Below are 6,943 nucleotides of genomic sequence, written 5' to 3' on the forward strand. Positions count from 1 at the left end.
GATGCTCTCACGCAATGTTGAATGATTCAATGACTCACTGACTCAATGACTTTCTTCCTGAATAAATATGTTTCTTTTTATTTAGATTTTTTTATGAATTGGTTGAGTAAATTATTAAATGACTTGCTGATAAAAAGTAGTTTCCTTCCTAAATAAATTGGAATTGATTGAATTATTGACTGACTCACTCATAATGTTTAATTCAGCGTGTTTAAGGGGGGGGGGGGGGTAAAACACTGAGTTTCAGTCAATCTCATGTCAGTCTTGAGCACCTATAGAGTAGTATTGCATCCTTCATATCTCCGAAAAGTCTTTAGTTTTATTATATTTATAAAAAAAATAGGCTGTACCGAGTCTTTCTGAAAAAAAACTGAACGAATGGAGGCATATTGTGTGGGCGGAGCTAAAGAATCACAAGCGCGCAGCTATTGCGGGAGAGCATCTGAAAGCTATGACATCCTCAAGCGTGGAGAAGAAAACTTTACCCTAATAAACCCTAATAAAAGTGGCTATCAATCAGATTCAACTAATACAGATATGATCCAGAATCTGATCCGGAGGCTGAAATTCAACAGAAGCAGCAGCAACAGCAGGACGTCTATGAGCAGGACGTCTATCAAAACCTATGAGGTATTGTTAGGCTACTGTATTTAGCAGCTTGTCAACATTTATGTGTGTTTACTCGTGGTTTATAGGGACATTATTTGGTTTATGGACTATTGTATGCGACTAAACGGTAGCAGTAGCAAGCGAAACGGTTTTGCACGTCAAACTAGTGCGTACATCTCTTGCTCTGGTCGCTTCCTTCCGGCAGAAGAGTACTCTAAAAAAAACTTTCCGAAACTTGTGAGAAACCGGAAGGAGTATTTTTGACACAGAAATACTTCATCAAACATCCAACTTAGTTTTTGAAACTTTGTCTATGTTTAGGACGGGAATCCAAGTCTTTAAAAAGCTCAGCATGAAACAGCATTCCACCCCCCTTAAACAAGTTTTTTGCTAGGCTTTTACTTAATCTCCCAAATAAAAAGAGCCCACCCCAAGTCTCTTCTTGAAGAACTATATATTTAAGACGTAAAAAATATTTATTCTTGAATAGATATTATATAAAGATGCCACAAAAGAGCAACGCTTCATTATTGTAGTGCTAAGAGAACACATTTCTTGGAAGAGGTAAAAGTGTCACAATAGACATTAATGCTTTGCAACGAAGCCTGCACCCATTTCTGGAAAGCTTTATTGGAGCTGAGCTGGCCCATGTCATCTGAATACTGGTCCATAGACCTCTGTGTCTAATATCTGCACAAAGCTTTTTTAAATGCCCTTGCTCCTCAGTCACCAGCTCATGCTAATCTAATTCTACAAGCTCAATGTCTTCGCTGAAGTTTGTAATATGCTGACACAGCACGCTGGTAATGATTTATGAACATACCTTAATTGGAACCTTTGCTTACTCTGAATGTGCCAGATATTCTGCTGACATAAGCTAATTTTAATCACCAAAACATGTATGAGTTGTCTGGGACATTTGATCGAATTGTTAAAGCTGCATATGAATGTACATGTAAATGCCCTGTATATAAAAATGACTTGTGACACATCAAAAATGTGGTTTAGAAAAAGTTCTTACTGGACACGGAAATCAATGAGTTTTGCCAGACTATGTGCTGCATTTGTCCCTGGCATAAAATCAATATGTGGCTGATCTGATATGTACATTGTATTCTAAACCAGACCTTTGGGCTTATGAAAGATGTAAGACATAAAAGAGTTCTTTGCCTGAACAGGAGACTAGGGCAGGGCAGGTTTATGGTTTGTCCTAAACACATGATGGATTGATGGGTAATGGTTCACTTTTTTAGTCATTTAAATTCATCATATTTAAGATATTATAAAATCTTAATTTAGTCTATATTTCTTCTCACCATTGAACTATTTATATATGTCTAACTTTTAACTTTAACTTTTCAAACTAAAATCCCATTTGTGTTTATTACCATGGTCGAAATGTTAGGCATCTTCTCCAGTTCTGATACTGATTGATGGCATTCAAAGTTATTTGCCAGTAAAATTGGTTTCCAAGATTACATCATCATTCTTAATTACACAGAGTCGTTCATGTGAGGTGGCAACAGTTAATTGAAAACTAATCCCCTTAAGTGGACAAGACTGATTGTTGCCGAAAGTGTAGGTCAGCAGAACTTCTAAAACACAGCAGCCTTTGCCTTCTCAACTCATTGTGTAAATCAAATACCTGAAATAAAAGAGTGAATCGGGGCGAATCTAGATTCTGTATAGTAATGTTTTGTTGCATAACAACCCTTAAAATATAACAGCAAAGTTTGTTAAGACTAACTTGTTAGCTTGACAAAGGATAAAAAGATTTAAAAGCTCAGAAGTTTAGGTGTTTGTTAGGGGAAGTCACTAAGTGGTCGCTAAAAGGTGTTCTAAAGGCCTCAATACAATTTAAGAGAGATCGAAGTGACATTAGTAGCATAATTTAAAACTAAATCAGGCTAAAACTACATTTGTTTTGGAGTTCTTTTCGGGAGTTTGAAACAGCTTGCCGAAGCGAACATCTTTGAACTATTATTGGCCTGAGCATTAACATAGCAGCACGTTTGAGCTTAATCAAGAACCAATGAGATTCATTCTTGTGTTATGCAGCACGTTTGAGCTTCATCAAGAGCCAATGAGATTCATTCTGATGTTACGCAGCACGTTTGAGCTTCATCAAGAGCCAATGAGGTTCATTCTGGTGTTACGCAGCACGTTTGAGCTTCATCAAGAGCCAATGAGGTTCATTCTTGTGTTATGCAGCACGTTTGAGCTTCATCAAGTGCCAATTAGGTTCATTCTGGTGTTACGCAGCACGTTTGAGCTTCATCAAGAGCCAATGAGGTTCATTCTTGTGTTATGCAGCACGTTTGAGCTTCATCAAGAGCCAATAAGGTTCATTCTGGTGTTACGCAGCACGTTTGTGCTTCCTCAAGAGCCAATGAGGTTCATTCTGGTGTTACGCAGCACGTTTGAGCTTCCTCAAGAACCAATGAGGTTCATTCTGGTGTTACGCAGCACGATTGAGCTTCCTCAAGAGCCAATGAGGTTCATTCTGGTGTTACGCAGCACGTTTGAGCTTCATCAAAGGCCAATGAGGTTCATTCTGGTGTTACGCAGCACGTTTGAGCTTCATCAAGAGCCAATGAGGTTCATTCTGGTGTTACGCAGCACGTTTGAGCTTCCTCAAGAGCCAATGAGGTTCATTCTGGTGTTACGCAGCACGATTGAGCTTCCTCAAGAGCCAATGAGGTTCATTCTGGTGTTACGCAGCACGTTTGAGCTTCATCAAAGGCCAATGAGGTTCATTCTGGTGTTACGCAGCACGTTTGAGCTTCATCAAGAGCCAATGAGGTTCATTCTGGTGTTACGCAGCACGTTTGAGCTTCATCAAGAGCCAATGAGGTTCATTCTGGTGTTACGCAGCACGATTGAGCCTCTGCAATAACCAATGAGATTCACTCTCGTATTATGCAGCATGTTTGAGTTTTCAAGAAGCAATGAGATTCACTCCAGTGTTATGCAACACGTTTGAGCTTCATCAAGAACCAATGAGATTCATTCCTGTGTTACCATCAAAGTGTTAGTTGCATAGCTGTAAATGGAGGCACAGAAAGCTCTCAGATTTCATTAAAAAGATCTTCATTTATGTTCTGAAGATGAATGAAAATGTTATGTGTGTGAATCAATATGAGGGTGAGTAATTAATGACAGAAGTTTAATTTTGGGTGAACTATCCCTTTAAGAGAATTTTGATATCCCTTGTGTATTTCAAACTTCTTTACCCTAAGTGAAGAACAAATAAGAATTTTTACAGTAAGTATATCGTGGGCCACCAAGTGGTTTATCGGTGTTGCAACGTGGTTGCTAAGGAAGCTATTGTGAGGTTGGTGCCCTGATAGGGTGCGGACGGGTCAAGGGATGTTGGTTTAGGTGCTGATAATGGACTACAGCCATGGACATAGGTGATCAATGAAATTAAATATACTTTATTGTCCCTTGAAGAGAAATTTTTGATGGATTCAGTAGCCAGCATTTGAACACAACCTGATACTTTATAAAATTGTACACAATAATCATTCACAGCATACATACCATACGCATAAGAATAAACCCTAACACTGCCTGTTTGAGTTTATGAGCATTATGGAACTGTCATACTTGTAATTTCAAATTCCATAGAATATATGCACTGAACTATAATCCAGCTCTAAGTGATGGATTTTAATGGTCATTTCAGGATTAGAAAGAACCAATTTATTTTCAAGGATATGAATAACAGAGATGTTCACTCATAGAGTGGAGGCGAGACATAATTGGTGTCTTGTTTTCACCGCTAAGCTTGTGAACGTCCAAAGCTGAGCTTGAGGACATAAGACACGGCCAGGAAGGGTAATAAATGAGACCATCTTACAAATGTACAGGTACATCTTTATGCTTTATCGACAATTTGACTCAGAGGCAACCCTTACATGGGGCGGAATTAATTGCATGGATTATATTGAGACCGAAGTTAATTGAGGACATATGAATGTGACTTATCTTTTTTTTTTATGCAGAGGAAACAAAACCCTCTATCTGCAAACAAGTCATGAATTGTTAGTTTAAAAACACAATTGCAAGGAAGGATTCCGGGCAAAAGCCGTACAGATCACGCTCCCTGAGTACATAATAGGCTACTATAAAATAAGATAAATAGAAAGAAATGCATAAGTATCTAAGTGTGTAATTAGACAATACTTAAAATAACAAAGAGACAGTCCATCATCTTCGTGTCTTCAGCCTCTCCTCCGTTCTGCATCGGCAAGACAGCTAATGTGGGAGTATTTGTTCTGTTGTCCATTTAGATTTTCACACCGAGCACTTGGTGATGAGATGTTTGCTCTGCCTTAAGTCAGTGTGGCAATTATGAGGTTGTCACAAAGAAAAACTGAGGGCGGTATAAGAAATTTCTGCAGATATGGAGCCGCAGTAAAAAAAAAAAAGAAAAGAAGCCCACAGAAGATTATTTTCCAGCTCTTCTGTCACATTTATGTCAACCAAGTGGAAACGTCACTGCGATATGGTTATTTAATGCCTCATTGTGCTTTTTTAGCCGTGCATTTTTCTTCGCATTGGATGCTTATTTATGATGACTGATTTCAGACCATATGTCTCAGCTCTTAATGATCTGTAAAATGCATGAAGGCAGAATATTATGACATAATGTCTAGATCTGTTAATTCTGGAATAGTAATTGGGATTGTCTAAGGATAGGTTGTGCTTCCCAGTGGCCATATTAACACGCCGAGTATAAATTACTTTAACAATCTTCACAAATAACTACCATTTTAAAATGGGTCAAAGAACAAATTGTTTGATGTAAAAATAACTGTTCAGGATAAGGAGCTCATTAAAACAGGTGCGCTGATAAATCACAGATATGCCTTTTCCGTTATCCAGCACATTAAGCAAAGTAATGCACAAAACACTTTTACCAACTTGGGTTTATTCCCAAAAATATTAAAGTGCGAATATTGTATATTTAGAAATGAGAAATTTACAACTATGAATGCGGAGTATTGCAAGAATTAATGCAAAAATAATTGGTGCCCAAACATGGTAAATTTAACGCATCATTAATACGGTTAAGGTTATGAAAAATACACAGTTGTGTGGTCTTTTCTCAAATAGAATTAAATTAGAACAGTGCAGATCATTCTCATTATTATAACAGCAAATTACACAACACATCCATATAGATATATTTTTCTACATTTTACCATTACTTTTGTAAAGTAATGATGTTCTGGGTTATCTTTCATGTCACAGAAAAACTACACATCTTCCATCTTCAAAAATATCCTGGCTGTGCAATGCAAGTAAAAAGAGACCGGGGCTGTCAAGCTCCAAAAATGACAAAGAATGCACCATAAAATAGTCTGTACACACTGTGTGCAAAGTTCCACATCTTCGGAAGTCATACAATAGCTTTGTATGATACTTCTATAGTGCCTTTGTTGTCACTTACGAGCTTGACAGCCCTAGTACCCATTTACATTATATTGAAAAGAGCAGCCAGGGTGTTTAAAAAAATTTCAGAGTGCCAAGATAGCCAATGATGGATGAAGTCTATTGAAAATGATGTGCTTTTTAGGTTAGCTATGAAGACCATATATATTAGAGAAGGCTGTGAAATCATGTGCTTATAGATCAAAGTTCTCTAATCAAAGTTCATCTAGAAACCATTCAAAATGGGGTATATGAGGCTGCATTACTAATTATGAAAGCTGGAGTGCTGCTGCAAAGACGGCCAGTAAATATTGTTATCATAGTAAAACTATTTAAACTATTTCGGTAAACTAAAAAGAAAGTACACGTTGACAAAAATATTGCCAGTACATTAGCATTATTTCCATTTTTTTTTAAATTAATTTTCTGTAGGCTACCCATCAACACAATGTATTTATTTAGCTTTTCTAATCAAGGCTACAAACACAATACGTTTTCAATAAAAGCACCAACAAAAATTCCAAGAAACAGCATTAATGCATTACTCCGGGTTTAACACGGCATGTATTTTTTGCTTGTGTACAGCTGGGGGGAAAAACCGCACTCTCATTACCGGAATGACCATGAGCTGTGTGAGCTTTGTGTTAAAGCCGATCAAATGCTTTGGTGAAGAAATCCAAAGGCAGTTTATGGGTCATCAGCAAAGTAATTAGAGTGTGAAACAGTCTCTGAAAACAAATAAGGACTCTTGATCCTGTTCTTGCAGAGCTGCATTCCCAAACCAAGGTCTTTCATAATTGTGTTCTCATGAAAGGAACGGCAAGTTATTGTTTGATTGAAAACCAATAACGTCTTTTTTATAAACTCGAATTAAATGGCTTGCTAGGTTGCACAA

This window comes from Pseudorasbora parva, chromosome 12, assembly GCF_024679245.1.
Source record: "Pseudorasbora parva isolate DD20220531a chromosome 12, ASM2467924v1, whole genome shotgun sequence".
Taxonomy (NCBI): Eukaryota; Metazoa; Chordata; class Actinopteri; order Cypriniformes; family Gobionidae; genus Pseudorasbora; species Pseudorasbora parva.